This window comes from Triticum aestivum, chromosome 2A (assembly GCF_018294505.1).
Source record: "Triticum aestivum cultivar Chinese Spring chromosome 2A, IWGSC CS RefSeq v2.1, whole genome shotgun sequence".
Lineage (NCBI taxonomy): Eukaryota > Viridiplantae > Streptophyta > Magnoliopsida > Poales > Poaceae > Triticum > Triticum aestivum.
The window spans coordinates 401,722,767-401,743,404 of record NC_057797.1 but is presented as its reverse complement, the minus strand read 5'-3'; the positions used below and the strand labels follow the sequence as shown (position 1 = coordinate 401,743,404).

At 48.6% G+C, this 20,638-nt stretch overlaps 1 long non-coding RNA gene across 1 annotated transcript; it reads left to right on the top strand.

Annotated features, from left to right (window-relative positions):
- The first annotated feature begins 17,310 nt into the window (after positions 1 to 17,310).
- Positions 17,311 to 19,864, top strand: LOC123185312 (uncharacterized). The gene is made up of 4 exons (XR_006493324.1): positions 17,311 to 18,439; positions 18,529 to 18,631; positions 18,939 to 19,053; positions 19,716 to 19,864. It is a non-coding gene; the product is annotated as an uncharacterized lncRNA (long non-coding RNA).
- The last annotated feature ends 774 nt before the right edge of the window (positions 19,865 to 20,638 follow it).

The window sequence follows — 20,638 nt, the reverse complement described above, 5'->3', positions numbered from 1 at the left end:
CGGGAGAGTGTCATGACAATGAAATGGTTTCGTCGGAAGGCTGTTGGTCTACCCGAATGGGAGTGCGAGGCCATGGGTTCCGTAGTGTGGGTACAGTGTACTAACCTCTGTAGAGTGTTTTTAATCTATTGATAGCCGAGTCCATAGTTACGGACACGCTCGAAAGTAGGGTATACCATGGGTCAACACTTAATAAAATATGCACACTAAGTTTGTACTGAGGATGGCAGCGAGGCCATCGTGTTGAGTCTGGCCATGAGTTGGTCGGGTTGTGATCGCCGTAAGGATCACGGGCCAAGAGTTGGTCGGGTTATGATCGCCGTAAGGATCATAGGCCATGGATTGGTCGGGTGGTGATCGCCGAAAGGATCACAAGTATGTTTTAGAAATTATCATGTTTGTGGTATGGAAATGATCACGTCCGGTAAGCACGTCCGTGGAACAAGTACCAGTTGAACATAGCCACAGCATATTGGATGTATGGTTGCATTGTTTCTTAAATGGTTAAATATCATGATACTGTTTGTCATTACGTTTATGCTTATTGTGAGCTTTCGAGTACATTCAATGTACGGACTTGGTGTGTCATGCCAGATTTCAAGAAAGTATCATTGGGAAGGAGTGTTGTCCGAGTCTAGACCGTGTCCACATCGGTGTCCTTGTGCTATGGAGTCCCGCTACGACGTTGTTCCGCTGCCGAGTAGTTGTCATGATCGAGGCCCCTTTATGTTCACTAAATAATGTACATATTGTTCAGCCGCACCGTGTGTGCCACTTGGCCTCGCAAACTATTGTAATATAAACTATGCTCCGCAAGCATGAATAAAGCGGTTGTTTTTCTGTACCATGTTGTTGTGTGTTGCCAGAAGACAAGGTCTCTGGGCTGGCAATGCAAGGTAAACCGGTCGCTCTGAGCCAGGGTGCCACACCGCTGCCGCTCGATAATGGTCCGAGCATCCTCCTGGGCTCACTCCTGAAGGACTTGGCGTTGGTCGCAGCAGGCCCGTGGGTTGGACGACGCTGTGGAAAGATTGTCACCAGCATCGGCCCGCCGAGCCGGCGGCTGTTGCTGCTTGCGTGGGGGAGGAGAGTGCACCATGGTCGCGGCGCCTCTGATCCTCCCTCCTCTGTCGTGTGCCAGCTCCAGAGAGCGCCGGCATGAGGGTCCTGCCAGTTGTGGTTCATCTTTGTTGGCGAAGCTAATGAGGCTTTGAATGGTAACCCCTCACTCGTCGAGCTTCTCCGTGGCAGGAGGAAAGTTGAGGAGCAGCTGGACGCATGCCAACGCCTCTGTTGGCATGGGGGGTGGCGATAGCCGCGTAGACCGTGATGCGCTCCGACTTCTAACCATGTTAGAAGGAGCTCTGTCATGGTCTCGTGGCTGCGCGTCACCTCCACCAGCATCTGGGCGCGCACGCCGGCCCGATGCATCCTGGGGGTGATGCAAAGGGCTCTTCCCACGGCGGTGCCCGGAGGCGCCGGCATCGTGGTGCCGCTCATCACGTGCAGCCTGGGAAGGCCGCGGCGCAACCACCGGTGGTGGCGTCATAGAGGTTGTCGCGCTCCCCATGGGAAGCACGGCTCTGCCCTTTGTCCAGCGGCACATGGCCCGTCACCTTGGACTCGGATAACGCCGCTCTCCTGGCTACGATCGCCAGAATGCCGTGGATGCTCGCGGGTGGCGCCTCCGGTGCCGTCCGTGGCTGCCCCGTCACCCGCCCGTGCTGGTGCGGACGGGCCAGCTCCGGACGACCTGACGGCTGCCACCCCCTTCTTCTTGGGTGCCATGGTGATGATGAAGTCGATACTCTAACATCCAAACCGGATTTTTCACAGCTTGCACCCACTACCTGGCGCGCCAAAGATGTCGGGGTGAAACGACACTTATGGGATCACAATGAATCCCTACTACGGTTGGCGGGGCGCGTGGCTGCAAACAGAGCGAGATCGGAAGATCAACGTGGGGAGTTTATCCAGGTTCAGGGCGCAAGTGATGCGTAATACCCTACTCCTGATGGTTTGTGTTTATCTAGTGTTCTTGAACTAGCTACAGGGTGTGCTGAGTCTAAAAAATCCGAATCCCCTCTCGATATGCCGCGGGCCTCCTTTTATAGAAAAAAGGGTTTGCCACAGTGGCACACAGGAGGAGTAAAGTGTACAGTAGTTGAGTCTATCCTGGGCACCGTGGGACAAAACGCATTAAATGCGCTGCCGATGTGCCCTCCTCGCTTTATTGGGGACGGCAAGGAAGCTCGTCCCACCTGTCGCCGCTTCTCCTCGCCTTGACACGCGTCCGAGCTGACGAGGTGCGTGGCGCCATGCTGGCTGGCTGCTGCCGAGCTGGTGCGGTGGCAGAGTCTTCATGAAGATCTGCATGCCACCACACAGGTGCTTGCTAAGTTGGCTTGAGGCTGCGTGCCGCCACGTAGGTGCCTGCCTAGGTGGTGGACTGGCTGCTGCTTTGGGATGGCGGTGTAGCCTTGGAGTGGGCCTGGTTGTGGCCCCGTCGATGTCCTCGGCCAGAGTCTTGCCGGGGTGCATCATCCGTCCTCGGCAGTGAAATTTAATGTGATAATCATCTACCATAAAAGGAGGGAGAAAGAGGAGCAAAGGAGGAGGCGCCATGTTGCCCCTACAGTGCAAAAGACGATGTTCCATGCGACCGGGACCGCTCGTATGAATAGTCCTATGGAGTGCCAACGTCGTCGCCTCGTCCGTTATTTTTCACCCTGTGGAATCGGGTCAGAGATCATACACAAAGAGGGATCAAAAACTCGGTTCGGAAGGAGGAACCCTAGCCTCCGGAGAAATCCGGAGGAAGGAATCGAGAAGGAGGAGGCCCACGCCTCTTCCACCATCACTGGGACGGCTTCAACATCATCACCACTGCCATCATCATGATCCACATCCTTTTCATTTTAACTCATCAGGAGCCCCAGTGGATCGTCTCGTGTGTTACATATGTAATCCCTCCATGATTCCTACTTCCATGTGTATGATGATGGTTGCCCCCATGTGTGAGTAGTCCCTTTAGTTCTCGAGGATATGGATGAACCCTAGTTTGTAATAGACTTTTTGGTATTAGGATTTAATATTCTCTTATCATGTTTATGTTAATAATCTTCTTGATGCTGGATAAAGTTGATCATCCAATGTATGCTAGTTTTGGACGGAAGGTCATTACTGCTGGCAGACCGGCTGGTTGTGGCGGTGAGTGGCATGACAGGCCCCATCACCCTTCGTCCCGGACCGCCGCAAGGGGTAAAATAAAGACCAGCCATAGGTTGCGTCCACGGGGGCATTCCCCCCCCCCCCCTTAATCACCGCTTGGTAACTGGAGTGGCGAAGAACAGTGGTGGCATATGTGATACGGGGCTGCCGAGTGTATGCACGTATCTATACCGGCTCTACCCACAAATAAAAATATGCAAAGTGGCTTAGGAAACCGATGTAGAATTGTGTTTAGGCATTCACAAACAATGTGCAAAAAAATTGGCATTCCTTCTTATATAGATGAACTTGAACCCCTTGAAACTTGTGAGATATGAACGCATCTCTCGAAAGCCATAACTCCCAAACCACTTACCAGAATCAAGCAAAAGATATACCGATGGATAGTTGTTAAAGACACGCAAATTTCCGGTGTTGATCAGTTTTTCATATTCGCGACGGTTCAAAATAATTTTTTGAATACATAAAAACATGTTTTAAATGGTATACATGAAATTTTTAAACCGTTCATCAGAATATAGCATACAATATACCCTTGGAAAGCTTATGGATAGGAGCAACTTTTTGATATAGATAGTTGTTACAAATTCGTTGCCGTTTGAGAGAAGTACTAAAAATGACAAAAACAACGTCGTTTTTACCTGTTTTTAACTTGTAATTGAAGGTCGCATGTCTCACACAAGAGATCTTGAACTGCACCGGGAGGAGGACGTGAACTTCTCGCAACAAACCTTTTAGGCTTTTAGTTTTTTATTCTTTTTATTCTCATCCGAAGCGAATTTGGTGTAGTAGTTGAACGGATTGTTGTTTTCACGTTGAACTTCAATCACATATTTTTGTTCGTAATTCCTCGCCCGTTCATCGGATTTGCACAACATTTCTGTGTATTTTTGCACATGTAAATACACGGTGAACCTCCTTCGCAACAATTTTTGAACTCTCCTCGGCCGACCACGTGAATTTCTAGCAAAGTCTTTTTAGAAAATCTGAGTTTTTTATATACTTTGAACTTCTCCGTTATTTCAATTTGAACATCTTAGTCTTATTATTAGAAAAAAATGTTTTTAAATAAGCACCAAACATTACTTTAGAAATTGAACTTCGTATATTTATTTTTCCTACGGACGGAAAGAAGTTAAGTTTCCCATATATATCGACTACTCCTTTTTTTATGTGATCTTCTTCATTTTTATTCTTTAGTAACAATGAAAGTTTGAGCTTTTTTTGGTAAATATCGAACTTATCTATTTTTGTAATTTTGACTTCTTGATTATTTCTTTTAGTAACACAAATATCCTAGTTTTGTAATAAATGTTGGACCGTCCGTTTATTTAAATTTGAACTTCTAGAGTTTTTAATTTAGAAACATTGAAAGTCCATTTTAATGATTTTTTTAGCTTCTCCATTTTCAAAATTTGAACATCTCTTTTTATTTTTAGAAACAATGAAATATCCACTTTTCTAAGTGTTTCTTTTTTTTAACTACTCTGTTTTTTGTTTGAACTTCCTATGATCCTCTTATCAGCGGATTTGGATTTTCCCATTTTAACACATCGAACTACCGCGTTATTTTATTTTGAACTTCTTGTTTCCATTCTTTTAATAACGAGGAAAATTGAATTTTGTATAAACATCGAACTGCTCCTCTTTTTAATTTGGACTTCTTGGTTTTGTTTCTTTTAGTCACAGAAAAAATCCTAGTTTTTTAATAAACATCAAGCCACTCCATTTTTTAATTTAAACTTCTAGTTTTTAAACCTTTTAAGTACCTTTTCACCATTTTAGGTACATTTTTTCATTGACAGGTTTGATTTTTTCCAACCTCCTGAATTTGGTTTATTTATATGCATCAACGTTCCTAGAGGAGAATACTTGAACTATTTTTAAATTATCATTATGTTACATGTGGGATCCGCATTTTTACTCCTCGAGGACGACCATATAAGCATCAGGAATTGGAGAACATGTACTTTTCAGTGCATCTTTTATTCAGAAATGCACCCTTTTTTTTTCAGAAATGCACCATTTTACTCTATGCGAACTTCAGCTTTTTTATACGTGAACTTTATTGTGGATTTCATTTTATTTCTGCATGCAAATTTCGTACACGGACTTTTTATCGTGTTACATATTTGAAACCTTGTCATTTCTTATTTTTGAACTTCTTTCTCTTTCTATTATGTACACAAAAAGAAAATCTCAAAATCTGAAAAAATGTCAAAAGTAATAACACAGCGAATTATCTTTCAGATGTCAACCAATTCACTAATTACTCACGGAAGTTCAAAAAAGGACAGATAGCTATTCACGGACATGCTTCATGCACCAACAGAAAAAATGCATTTTTTATTAAAATCAATAAAAGCCTAAATGACTATATATCTCTGCCACATAGCCCAACTAGGAGGTACTTTTCATCCTCAGCCGCCAGGGCATGAGCATACAAACAGAGGAACGCATCAGTTTTTGATTTTCCACGCATAAGAAATGTGAAAACCAATCAACCAAAAAACAACCTCTCCACCTCCACGGGTTGGTTTAGGATTTTGTTGAATGCTGCTTGCCGCACGGCCGCAATGGAACCAACTGATGTTGTAGGTTGTAGCAATTTTTGTTCATCAACAAACTTCAGAATATCTTTTGCCGGATGTAGCCAACAACACTCGTTTCAGACTTCAGCTTTCACCATCGCCGACGGCTGCGCTGGAGCTGCTATTGTAATTGAGCTGGCATTAGAAAATTACTCGACCTGCATGGATGCTCTGCAGCCACGCGATGGTGAACAACATAAGCTTCAGCAACAACTGAACTTCATCCGGGGGCGAAGCAAAACTTTTTGAACCTAACGATGTAGAAAAATAAGTAGCATCAACCCTTTTTTTATCTCTTTTGTCGTCCGCTGCAGTAGAGGCAGCAAGCAGGGATAAGGTGTAATGGAGTGGAGTATGGGGCAGCAATCGATTTCTCTTTTTGTTTTTTTGAGGGTGTGAGCAGTTCTTGCAGTTTACGCGCACGCGAGGTAGTAGAATGGAAGCAAAACACACTAGAGGGCCATGCCGGCTGCGTACTGGGAGGCATGGGGCTGCGGCTGCAGCGGGTGAACTTCCCCACGCGCTTGAATTGATCCGCGAGAAGCCAACACCAGTGCAGTGGCGAAGAGCGCGCCGGAGCAGAGCGCAGAGAGCAGGCGCGCTGGAGGAGGGCGTGCCGGAGGAAGGGCAGGCCGCGCCGTAGGGGAGAGAAGGTCACGCCGGAGCAGAGCGCAGAGAGCAGGCGCACTGGAGGAGGGCGTGCCGGAGGAAGGGCAGGCCGCGCTGTAGGGGAGAGAAGGTCACGCGGAGCATAAGGAAGGTCGCGACGGAGGGCAGGTGGTCGGGGCGAAGGGCAGCGATGGAGAAGGTGGATGGGGCAGACGGGGGCGGAGGTGGCCGAGGAGGGAGGCGGAGGTGGCTGTGGCGGTCTGGGCGGAGGGCGGTGGCGGTGGTCCGGGCGGACGACGACGCCGGAGATGGTCCGGGTGAAGGGCGGTGACGGTGGTAATCCGGGCGGACGGCGGCGAGGGAGATGGTCCGGGCGGAGGGCGGCAGCGGTGGTGGTCTAGGCGGACGACCGCCACAGAGATTGTCCGGGCGGAGGCCGACGATGGCGTTGGTCCGGGCGGACGACGGCTATGGCGGTGGTCCGGCTGGAGGCTTCCGGTAGGAACGCCCGGTGGCGACCCGATCCAAGCGGCGGGGCTGTTGGAGCCGTGGAGGTTAGGGATAAGGTTGGGACGTGGGGTGGGTGTATGCTAAAAAGTGCATCGACGTTTCGGGCACACACCTTCGCTGGCCGTCGGATCTCCTCGTGCGCGAGATCACGACACGTAGGTGAATTCCTGTCGGAACCCACAACTCGAACCCTCTGCACCTCTGTACTGCCCGCCGGGCCCACTATCTCCCACCCCTTTCCCTTTCTCCGTCATGGCCCCGCTCCCCGCCGCCGCCTCGGCCCGCACCCATCGCCACCACCTCCACCTGCGCACCTCCGCGGCCAATACCTCTTCTCGCTGTCGCGACCAGACGCCACCACCACCTCCCACTGCCGCGGCCGCACGCCACCACTACCGGATGGGTCAACGCCCCTATTAGGCCACCTTCCCGCCCCCAAGCACCGCCACGAAGTAGCCCCCGCCCCTAGCCGTCGGTATGCTTAAGGGCCGCCACTGTTTCCTGTTTCCCCAGCGAGGGACGGAGCTCATCGCTCCCGGAGGCTGTCCTCCTCCCCGGTGGTGAACCCGGCGTGAGACGGGCCTCATTGTGATGCGGATCTGGATTTGGGGTCGTCTGCGCCGTCCCCGATGTACTCGGTGGCCACCATGCACCGCGGCCACAAGCCGCCGTGCGCCTGCACTCAGTTGGCTCCGTGGCTCCTCTTCCTGCCTAAGCTCGTCCGCCCCGCGACTCCCCTTTGTGCAGACTTTTTTCGACCCAATCGTTGGTCCGGCGAGTCCCAACTGGCAGCCTAACGCCGACGAGCCCATCTACTGGTGAGTCCTGTGGTCGCTTATGGTGTTGTTGTTCCGCATCGTGGTTGTAGAGAGCCCATGTCAGGTCGAGAAAATTGTTGATGGCAGGTGGAACAAGAAATGCTTGTGTACAGAGAAAAAAATTGATTGGCCTATGTGCGTGGAGGTGAGCATTTGTTTAGCCATGGCAGCGACAACACGGTCCAAAGTGGTGGGTAGAATGTGCGCCTCATTTCCTTTTGGGTTACTAGCAACCGTTCTTCCCTAAGCTTTTGAGAAAACTCAGATAATCCTCTTCCTCATTTGTGACGGTTCCCAAATGAACGACGAGATGTTCTAGAAATTTCAGAATAGGCATAACATCTTTCAGAGGAGCTAAAGATCGAGCACTCACCTTGTGTATTCACCACTGACTAGCTACAATCCGCCTATGATATGTTAACTGGGTGCTTAATTAGAGACAGTAATCCATGGATTGGCATGGTTAATGACGCGTGCTTGGTTGGTTATTTTTGCAGTTGTGGTGCTGAAGCTGTAAGTGAAAAATAATGTCGCTGAAGATGGTGGATGTAACAATAGCAGGAGGATGCTGCATGCCATGCACGTTCAGAGGAAACAACAGTTCAGAAATTGGTAATGACCCAGCCTCATCAAGCTAGCTAGCTAGTGTTGTTAATTAGTTAGTTAGGGATGGAACTAAATACTAGCAAATGCATATCCGATCTAGATTGATGAGCCTGACAGTGAAGCAATTAATCAACGACATTTGATCAATGAGTTACAGCTAATGCATGATGGAGCAGCAGATCAATCAATTAAGTTGTGAAATTAAGTTAAGTGTATATACACTAGCTATCTTATACGTGTGTCTTGATTTGATAAATAAGATGTCCACACGTACGTTTTCAGTGGTCCCTGATGCCACACACAAGATGCAATTAGTAACATGATATTGCTTTGACGTGTGCACTAACAGCTCCATCTGGTTGATCAATTCACCAGTTCTCCATCCTCAATTGGAACTGTTTCCAATTCCCCTGTCGGCATTTCTGTTTTCCATTAGTGCAACACTAAGCAAGCAAAAGTAAGAAGCTGCGGACTGTCCTTTAGACCGATAAAATCAGCAGCCAAAAAACAAGCTTTCTTCTAGTCAATTTAATTATAACCTTTTTGCGCATTGAGTTCCAACCAAAAAAATGCTTTCTTCTAGTCAATGATTTCTACACTAACTTGCCTAATAATGTCAGAAAATTGCTTACAATATCTCTTTTTGGCATATGATTGGCGGCAAGTAGACAACGGAGGTTAGGAGAGAGGTATGGGAGTATTGACGACCAGCAAGCAAAGCAAGAGGAAAACCAAGGGGGCAGCGCCATCCGTGCGCCACGACCACCTAGCAGGGTGGAGCTAGATCTAGGAAAGCATTGTCACGAGTGATCGAGGAACTGGGCCGTATCACCGGTAAGTATCTCGAAAACGATCCCCTAAGCATGCGTTTTTCTACTCACATCTACGACTCTATGTGATAGAGACGGAATAGGGAGGTTGAAGAGGGGTGGGGTGGGGTGTCCCATGCATGTTTTGGGGCGAATCGATGATTTTGAGCGCCGGGGTAGTTTGTGATTTGGTGATGTGGGGGCTAGAATCATCTATGATATTAGACGAAAGTGTTCACTCCTGAAGGACTTGGCGTTGGTCGCAGCGGGCCCGTGGGTTGGACGACGCCGTGGAAAGATTGTCACCAGCATCGGCCCGCCGAGCCGGCGGCTATTGCTGGTTGCGTGGGGGAGGAGAGTGCACCATGGTCGCGGTGCCTCTGATCCTCCCTCCTCTGTCGTGTGCCGGCTCCAGAGAGCGCCGGCACGAGGGTCTCGCCAGTTGCGGTTCATCTTTGTTGGCGAAGCTAATGAGGCTTCGAATGGTAACCCCTCACTCGTCGAGCTTCTCCGTGGTAGGAGGAAAGTTGAGGAGCAGCTGGACGCGTGCCAACACCTCTGTTGGCATGGGGGGTGGCGACAGCCGCGTAGACCATGATGCGCTTCGACTTCTAACCATGTTAGAAGGAGCTCTGTCACAGTCTCGTGGTTGCGCGTCACCTCCACCAGCGTTTGGGCGCGCACGCCGGCCCGATGCATCCTGGGAGTGACGCAAAGGGCTCTTCCCACGGCGGTGCCCGGAGGCGCCGGCATCGTTGTGCCGCTCATCGCGTGCAGCCTGGGAAGGCCGCGGCGCGACCACCGGTGGTGGCGTCATAGAGGTTGTCGCGCTGCCCATGGGAAGCACGGCTCTGCCCTCTGTCCAGCGGCACATGGCCCATCGCCATGGACTCGGACAACGCCGCTATCCTGGCTATGATCGCCAGAATGCCATGGATGCTCGCGGGTGGCGCCTCCGGTGCCGTCCGTGGCTGCCCCGTCACCCGCCCGTGCTGGTGCGGACGGGCCAGCTCTGGACGACCTGACGGCTGCCACCCCCTTCTTCGTGGGTGCCATGGTGATGATGAAGTCGATACTCTAACATCCAAATCGGATTTTTCATAGCTTGCACCCACTACCTGGCGCGCCAAAGATGTCGGGGTGAAACGACACCTATGGGATCACAATGAATCCCTACTACGGTTGGTGGGGCGCGTGGCTGCAAACAGAGCGGGATCGGAAGATCAACGCGGGGAGTTTATCCAGGTTCAGGGCGCAAGTGATGCGTAATACCCTACTCCTGCTGGTTTGTGTTTATCTAGTGTTCTTGAACTAGCTACAGGGTGTGCTGAGTCCAAAAAAGCCGAATCCCCTCTCGGTATGCCGCAGGCCTCCTTTTATAGAAAAAAGGGTTTGCCACAGTGGCACACAGGAGGTGTAAAGTGTACAGTAGTTGAGTCTATCCTGGGCACCGTGGGACAAAACGCATTAAATGCGCTGCCGACGTGCCCTCCTCGCTTTATTGGGGACGGCAAGGAAGCTCGTCCCACCTGTCGCCGCTTCGTCTTGCCTTGACACGCATCCGAGATGACGAGGTGCGTGGTGCCATGCTGGCTGGCTGCTGCCGAGCTGGTGCGGTGGCAGAGTCTTCATGAAGATCTGCATGCCACCACGTAGGTGCTTGCTAAGTTGGCTTGAGGCTGCGTGCCGCCACGCAGGTTCCTGCCTAGGTGGCGGACTGGCTGCTGCTTTGGGATGGCGGTGTAGCCTTGGAGTGGGCCTGGCTGTGGCCGCGTCGATGTCCTCGGCAAGAATCTTGCCGGGGTGCATCGTCCGTCCCCGGCAAGGGTCTTGCCGGAGGGCTTCGTCTTCTTATTCCCACTTAGTCTTGTATTCTTCTAGTCTTCACAAAGATCTGCATGCCATCATGGAGGGGCCTCCCGAGCCTTGGTTCTAATGTTGTCGATCGTATCAGAACTCTCAAGCTCAAGGGCGGCGACCTCGCTGGTGTTTGGGGCAAGTTACCCCGGCAAGCTTCTTGCCGGGGCTGTGAAGGCGCCTCGGCAAGGGCCTTGCCGAGGCAGTTCACCTTGCCCTGCTGCTCTTCGTGCTTCGGGTAATCTTGCGTCTTTCCTTCCTCTGTCGCGCCAAGCGTCGTCACAGGCGTGGCTGCGACTGCCCGTGCACAAGTAAAGGGGTACCAAAAGGGCCCCTACTTTTGTACACCAACATCCCGGGACTCTGAAATTGGAGAGGCTTCTTACCGAGGCGCCGTCAAGGGGGAAGAGCAGAAAAAACAGGACAAAGAAACCGTCCACTCAAGGAGACACCCCTGTTAATGCGCAGATCAAGGAAAGGAAGAACGGGACAAAGAACATGTCTTTCCAGGGAGATACCTTAGCCGCAGTATTGCATGAGAGTTATTCCTCTCAACCGAGCTCCCTCGTGCAAAAGGGGAGGAGGAATAGGGTGAAGGACTCATCCATCCAAGGAAATACTTCGGAGACGACCTCAGAGAGTCAACAAAGCTCTTCAGGTGATGTCAAACGGAGGAGCCGGGGCGGAGGGGGCGAGTCAAGCTCTTTAGAGCACTAGAGCCAACCAAAGACCGGGGAAGTTGACGGTCTAGATCCTCCCCGGCATTATAAGCATTTAAGGAAGGCGCACGCTGTCCCCGCTCGCAAAACATCGGTACAGGTGGAGATGATTAGCTCAGACTCGTCCGAGGATATCGTGAGGTAATTTTTCCTCTACCCTTGGTGTTATCCTCCTTCTGTTCATTTTTAGAGTGGTGTTCACCTTTATTCTGTGCTGCCCACAATGACTAACCCATCAAGGGTAACCCTGACACCCAAGTCCCTTAGGCTGGAGTTGAAGCTCCGCCTGTCCCTGACCATGGAGCGGTCTTGCTACCAAGGTGGGATCGGACGGTGGAAGGAGTTCTGAAGATTCCCTTCGTTGCCTCGACACATAGGGCTATACTCGAGAGAGCCTAACCCAGTTCTGGTATGCCAAGGCTGGGATGCTGAATATTCTCTCTGACCTTTACAAAGGATTTTTAGGTATGCGATTAGCTTTAACAATAACAACAACAACAACAACAACAACAACGACGACGACGACGACGACGACAACAACAACAACAACAACAACAACAACAATAACAACCCATGGTGCTGGCACATGGATAGCAACCTTCCACACACCCCTGCCCATAGCTAGTTTGTTGGTGATACTCCAATCCTTCATATATCTCTTAACAGACTCCTCCCGTGTCAAATTTGGTCTACCCCGACCTCTCTTGACATTCTTCGCACGCCTTAGCCGCCCGCTATGCACTGGAGCTTCTGGAGGCCTGCGCTGAATATGCCCAAACCATCGCAGACGATGTTGGACAAGCTTCTCTTCAATTGGTGCTACCCCAATCTATCTCGTATATCATCATTCCGGACTCGGTCCTTCCTTGTGTGGCCACAAATCCATCTTCTTGACACCTCTCTGAGCTGATGATTTATTTGTTTTTATCAGGGGGGTTTTCCGGATCTGCAACTTAGCTTGGGAGATGCCTGCCAGTACTATCTCAATCCCGAAGAATCCTCTGATGAGAAGGCATTTTGGGTGAATTCCAGGAGGTGCCATGTTCTTTGTTTCTTGGTCATCGGCTGGGGCAACTGGCCGAGATTCAGTGGGCATCCAAGTCGGCATTGGAGGGTGTAGGCACCGCACTTTGGCCACACTTGCCTATACCGACTATTGAGTCCAATTTATGTGATTATTTTGTTAGTGTTTTTGTGCCTACTTGGTAGTCTTTGTGGAATTTCATCGCGTTCGCGCAGTTCTTTTTGTCGTTTTTCCTCAGGTAATGCCTTTTGGATCAAATAATACTTTATGGAAGAAATCCCTTGAAGTGCAGTGAAATTTAATGTGATAATCATCTACCATAAAAGGAGGGAGCAAGAGGAGCAAAGGAGGAGGCGCCATGTTGCCCCTACAATGCAAAAGACGATGTTCCATGCGACCGGGACCGCTCGTATGAATAGTCCTATGGAGTGCCAATGTCGTCGCCTCGTCCGTTATTTTTCACCCTGTGGAATTGGGTCAGAGATCATACACAAAGTGGGATCAAAAACTCGGTCCGGAAGGAGGAACCCTAGCCTCCGGAGCAATCCGGAGGAAGGAACCGAGAAGGAGGAGGCCGACGCCTCTTCCACCATCACTGGGACGGCTTCAACATCATCACCACTGCCATCATCATGATCCACATCCTTTTCATTTTAACTCATCAAGAGCCCCAGTGGATCGTCTCGTGTGTTACATATGTAATCCCTCCATGATTCCTACTTCCATGTGTATGATGATGGTTGCCCCCATGTGTGAGTAGTCCCTTTAGTTCTCGAGGATATGGATGAACCCTAGTTTGTAATAGACTTTTTGGTATTAGGATTTAATATTCTCTTATCATGTTTATGTTAATAATCTTCTTGATGCTGGATAAAGTTGATCATCCAATGTATGCTAGTTTTGGACGGAAGGTCATTACTGCTGGCAGACCGGCTGGTTGTGGCGGTGAGTGGCATGACAGGCCCCATCACCCTTCGTCCCGGACCGCCGCAAGGGGTAAAATAAAGACCAGCCATAGGTTGCGTCCACGGGGGCATTCCCCCCCCCCCCCTTAATCACCGCTTGGTAACTGGAGTGGCGAAGAACAGTGGTGGCATATGTGATACGGGGCTGCCGAGTGTATGCACGTATCTATACCGGCTCTACCCACAAATAAAAATATGCAAAGTGGCTTAGGAAACCGATGTAGAATTGTGTTTAGGCATTCACAAACAATGTGCAAAAAAATTGGCATTCCTTCTTATATAGATGAACTTGAACCCCTTGAAACTTGTGAGATATGAACGCATCTCTCGAAAGCCATAACTCCCAAACCACTTACCAGAATCAAGCAAAAGATATACCGATGGATAGTTGTTAAAGACACGCAAATTTCCGGTGTTGATCAGTTTTTCATATTCGCGACGGTTCAAAATATTTTTTTGAATACATAAAAACATGTTTTAAATGGTATACATGAAATTTTTAAACCGTTCATCAGAATATAGCATACAATATACCGTTGGAAAGCTTATGAATAGGAGCAACTTTTTGATATAGATAGTTGTTACAAATTCGTTGCCGTTTGAGAGAAGTACTAAAAATGACAAAAACAACGTCGTTTTTGCCTATTTTTAACTTGTAATTGAAGGTCGCATGTCTCACCCAAGAGATCTTGAACTGCACCAGGAGGAGGACGTGAACTTCTCACAACAAACCTTTTAGGCTTTTAGTTTTTTATTCTTTTTATTCTCATCCGAAGCGGATTTGGTGTAGTAGTTGAAGGATTGTTGTTTTCACGTTGAACTTCAATCACATATTTTTGTTCGTAATTCCTCGCCCGTTCATCGGATTTGCACAACATTTCTGTGTATTTTTGCACATGTAAATACACGGTGAACCTCCTTCGCAACAATTTTTGAACTCTCCTCGGCCGACCACGTGAATTTCTAGCAAAAGTCTTTTTAGAAAATCTGAGTTTTTTATATACTTTGAACTTCTCCGTTATTTCAATTTGAACATCTTAGTCTTATTATTAGAAAAAAAATGTTTTTAAATAAGCACCAAACATTACTTTAGAAATTGAACTTCATATATTTATTTTTTTCCTACGAACGGAAAGAAGTTAAGTTTCCCATATATATCGACTACTCCTTTTTTTATGTGATCTTCTTCATTTTTATTCTTTAGTAACAATGAAAGTTTGAGCTTTTTTTGGTAAATATCGAACTTATCTATTTTTGTAATTTTGACTTCTTGATTATTTCTTTTAGTAACACAAATATCCTAGTTTTGTAATAAATGTTGGACCGTCCGTTTATTTAAATTTGAACTTCTAGAGTTTTTAATTTAGAAACATTGAAAGTCCATTTTAATGATTTTTTTAGCTTCTCCATTTTCAAAATTTGAACATCTCTTTTTATTTTTAGAAACAATGAAATATCCACTTTTCTAAGTGTTTCTTTTATTTTTTTAACTACTTTGTTTTTTGTTTGAACTTCCTATGATCCTCTTGTCAGCGGATTTGGATTTTCCCATTTTAACACATCGAACTACCGTGTTATTTTATTTTGAACTTCTTGTTTCCATTCTTTTAATAACGAGGAAATTTGAATTTTGTATAAACATCGAATTGCTCCTCTTTTTAATTTGGACTTCTTGGTTTTGTTTCTTTTAGTAACAGAAAAAATCCTAGTTTTCTAATAAACATCAAGCCACTCCATTTTTTAATTTAAACTTCTAGTTTTTAAACCTTTTAAGTACCTTTTCACCATTTTAGGTACATTTTTTCATTGACATGTTTGATTTTTTCCAACCTCCCGAATTTGGTTTATTTATATGCATCAACATTCCTAGAGGAGAATACTTGAACTATTTTTAAATTATCATTATGTTACATGTGGGCTCCGCATTTTTACTCCTCGAGGACGACCATATAAGCATCAGGAATTGGAGAACATGTACTTTTCAGTACATCTTTTATTCAGAAATGCACCCCTTTTTTTTTCAGAAATGCACCCTTTTACTCTATGTGAACTTCAGCTTTTTTATACGTGAACTTTATTGTGGATTTCATTTTATTTCTGCATGCAAATTTCGTACACGGACTTTTTATCGTGTTACATATTTGAAACCTTGTCATTTCTTATTTTTGAACTTCTTTCTCTTTCTATTATGTATACAAAAAGAAAATCTCAAAATCTGAAAAAATGTCGAAAGTAATAACGCAGCGAATTATCTTTCAGATGTCAACCAATTCACTAATAGCTACTCACGGAAGTTCAAAAAAGGACTGATAGCTATTCACGGACATGCTTCATGCACCAACAGAAAAATAATTTTTTTATTAAAATCAATAAAAGCCTAAATGTCTATATATATCTCTGCCACATAGCCCAACTAGGAGGTACTTTTCATCCTCAGCCCCCAGGGCATGAGCATACAAACAGAGGAACGCATCAGTTCTTGATTTTCCACGCATAAGAAATGTGAAAGCCAATCAACCAAAAAACAACCTCTCCACCTCCACGGGTTGGTTTAGGATTGTGTTGAATGCTGCTTGCCGCACGGCCGCAATGGAACCAACTGATGTTGTTTTTTTTTCCGAAAAGGAGGAATACCCCCGGCCTCTGCATCTGGTCGATGCATACGGCCACTTTATTAATTATTAGCACAAAACCTTACAAAGATGTACAACAGTAAGAGGTTGTAGCAATTTTTGTTCGTCAACAAACTTCAGAATATCTTTTGCCGGATGTAGCCAACAACACTCGTTTCAGACTTCAGTTTTCACCATCGCCGACGGCTGCGCTGGAGCTGCTATTGTAATTGAGCTGGCATTAGAAAATTACTCGACCTGCATGGATGCTCTGCAGCCACGCGATGGTGAACAACATAAGCTTCAGCAACAACTGAACTTCATCCGGGGGCGAAGCAAAACTTTTTGAACCTAACGATGTAGAAAAATAAGTAGCATCAGCCCTTTTTTTATCTCTTTTGTCGTCCGCTGCAGTAGAGGCAGCAAGCAGGGATAAGGTGTAATGGAGTGGAGTATGGGGCAGCAATCGATTTTTCTTTTTGCTTTTTTGAGGGTGTGAGCAGTTCTTGCAGTTTACGCGCACGCGAGGTAGTAGAATGGAAGCAAAACACACTAGAGGGCCAGCGCACGCGAGGTAGTAGAATGGAAGCAAAACACACTAGAGGGCCATGCCGGCTGCGTACTGGGAGGCATGGGGCTGCGGCTGCAGCGGCTGAACTTCCCCACGCGCTCGAATTGATCCGCGAGAAGCCAACACCAGTGCAGTGGCGAAGAGCGCGCCGGAGCAGAGCGCAGAGAGCAGGCGCGCTGGAGGAGGGCGTGCCGGAGGAAGGGCAGGCCGCGCCGTAGGGGAGAGAAGGTCACGCCGGAGCAGAGCGCAGAGAGCAGGCGCACTGGAGGAGGGCGTGCCGGAGGGAGGGCAGGCCGCGCTGTAGGGGAGAGAAGGTCACGCGGAGCATAAGGAAGGTCGCGACGGAGGGCAGGTGGTCGGGGCGAAGGGCAGCGATGGAGAAGGTGGATGGGGCAGGCGGGGGCGGAGGTGGCCGAGGAGGGAGGCGGAGGTGGCTGTGGTGGTCTGGGCGGAGGGCGGCGGCGGTGGTCCGGGCGGACGACGACGCCGGAGATGGTCCGGGCGAAGGGCGGTGACGGTGGTAATCCGGGCGGACGGCGGCGAGGGAGATGGTCCGGGCGGAGGGCGGCAGCGGTGGTGGTCTAGGCGGACGGCCGCCACAGAGATTGTCCGGGCGGAGGCCGACGATGGCGTTGGTCCGGGCGGACGACGGCTATGGCGGTGGTCCGGCTGGAGGCTTCCGGTAGGAACGCCCGGTGGCGACCCGATCCAAGCGGCGGGGCTGTTGGAGCCGTGGAGGATAAGGTTGGGACGTGGGGTGGGTGTATGCTAAAAAGTGCAGTTGCACTTTTTAGACGTTTTGGGCACACACCTTCGCTGGCCGTCGCATCTCCTCGTGCGCGAGATCACGACACACAGGTGAATTCCTGTCGGAACCCACGACTCGAACACTCCGCACCCCTGTACTGCCCGCCGGGCCCACTATCTCCCATCCCTTTCCTTTTCTCCGTCATGGCCCCGCTCCCCGCCGCCGCCTCGGCCCGCTCCCATCGCCACCACCTCCACATGCGCACCTTCGCGGCCAATACCTCTTCTCGCTGTCGCGACCAGACGCCACCACCACCTCCCACTGCCGCGGCCGCACGCCACCACTACCGGATGGGTCAACGCCTCCATTAGGCCACCTTCCCGCCCCCAAGCACCGCCACGAAGTAGCCCCCGCCCCTAGCCGTCGGTATGCTTAAGGGTCGCCACCGCTTCCTGCTTCCCCAACGAGGGACGGAGCTCATCGCTCCCGGAGGCTGTCCTCCTCCCCGGTGGTGAACCCGGCGTGAGACGGGCCTCATTGTGACGCGGATCTGGATTTGGGGTCGTCTGCGCCATCCCCGATGTACCCGGTGGCCACCATGCACCGCGGGCACAAGCCGTCGTGCGCCTGCACTCAATTGGCTCCGTGGCTCCTCTTCCTGCCTAAGCTCGTCCGCCCCGCGACTCCCCTTTGTGCAGACTTTTTTCAACCCAATCATTGGTCCGGCGAGTCCCAACTGGCAGCCTAACGCCGACGAGCCCGTCTACTGGTGAGTCTTGTGGTCGCTTATGGTGTTGTTGTTCCGCATCTCGTGGTTGTAGAGAGCTCATGTCAGGTCGAGAAAATTGTTGATGGCAGGTGGAACAAGAAATGCTTGTGTACAGAGAATAAAATTGATTGGCCTATGTGCGTGGAGGTGAGCGTTTGTTTAGCCATGGCAGCGACAACACGGTCCAAAGTGGTGGGTAGAATGTGTGCCTCATTTCCTTTTGGGTTACTAGCAACCGTTCTTCCCTAAGCTTTTGAGAAAACTCAGATAATCCTCTTCCTCATTTGTGACGGTTCCCAAATGAACGACAAGATGTTCTAGAAATTTCAGAATAGGCATAACATCTTTTAGAGGAGCTAAAGATCGAGCACTCACCTTGTGTATTCACCACCGACTAGCTACAATCCGCCTATGATATGTTAACTGGGTGCTTAATTGGAGACAGTAATCCATGGATTGGCATGGTTAATGACACGTGCTTGGTTGGTTATTTTTGCAGTTGTGGTGTTGAAGCTGTAAGTGAAAAATAATGTCGCTGAAGATGGTGGCTGTAACAATAGCAGGAGGATGATGCATGCCATGCACGTTCAGAGGAAACAACAGTTCAGAACTTGGTAATGACCCAGCCTCATCAAGATAGCTAGCTAGTGTTGTTAATCAGTTAGTTAGGGATGGAACTAAATACTAGCAAATGCATATCCGATCTAGATTGATGAGCCTGACAGTGAAGCAATTAATCAACGACATTTGATCAATGAGTTACAGCTAATGCATGATGGAGCAGCAGATCAAGCAATTAAGTTGTGAAATTGAGTTAAGTGTATATACACTAGCTATCCTATATGTGTGTCTTGATTTGATAAATAAGATGTCCACACGTACGTTTTCAGTGGTCGCTGATGCCACACACAAGATGCAATTAGTAACGTGATATTGCTTTGACGTGTGCACTGACAGCTCCATCTGTTTGATCAATTCACCAGTTCTCCATCCTCAATTGGAACTGTTTCCAATTCCCTTGTCGACATTTCTGTTTTCCATTAGTGCAACACTAAGCAAGCAAAAGTAAGAAGCTGCGGACTGTCCTTTAGATCGATAAAATCAGCAGCCAAAAAACAGGCTTTCTTCTAGTCAATTTAATTATAACCTTTTTGCGCATTGAGTTCCAGCCAAAAAAATGCTTTCTTCTAGTCAATGATTTCTACACTAACTTGCCTAATAATGTCAGAAAATTGCTTACAATATCTCTTTTTGGCATATGATTGGCGGCAACTAGACAACGGAGGGTAGGAGAGAGGTATGGGAGTATTGACGACCAGCAAGCAAAGCAAGAGGAAAACCAAGGGGGCGGCGCCATCCGTGCGCCACGACCACCTAGCGGGGTGGATCTAGATCTAGGAAAGCATTGTCACGAGTGATCGAGGAACTGGGCCGTATCACCGGTAAGTATCTCGAAAACGATCCCCTAAGCATGCGTTTTTCTACTCACATCTACGACTCTATGTGATAGAGACGGAATAGGGAGGTTGAAGAGGGGTGGGGTGGGTGTCCCATCCATGTTTTTGGGCCAATCGATGATTTTGAGCGCGGGGGTAGTTTGCGACTTGGTGATGTGGGGGCTAGAATCATCTATGATTTTAGACGAAAGTGTTCAAAAGTTTCCCAACACATGATAGTTAGTTACTAGAGATGTTGAAAGTCACCCAAAGATTCACTCTTGAGATGCGGGGGCTGGAATCGTCGATGATTTGAGCCAAAAGTGTCCAAAACTTTCTCAACCATGATAGCTAGTGTCTAGAGATGCCGGTGTAAGTTTCCCAAAGATCCGCTCCCATGATGCGGGTGCTGGAATTGTTTATTATTTGAGCTGAAAGTGTCCAAAACTTACCCAATGCATGATAGCTAGTTGCTAGATGTGCTGATGTAAGTTACCCAAAGATTCGTTCCCGAGATGCGGGTGCTGGAATCGTCAATGATTTGTGCTGAAAGTGTCCAAAACTTGCCCAATGCATGATAGGTAGTGTCTAGTGATGCTAGCGTAAGTTGCCCAAAGATTTGCTCCCGAGATGCAGGTGCTGGAATCGGCTGTTATTTGAGCCGAAAGTGTCTCAAATTTGCCCAACACATGATAGCTAGTTGCTAGATATGCTGGCGTAAGTTTCCCAAAGATCCGATTCGCTCCCGAGATGCGGGTGCTGG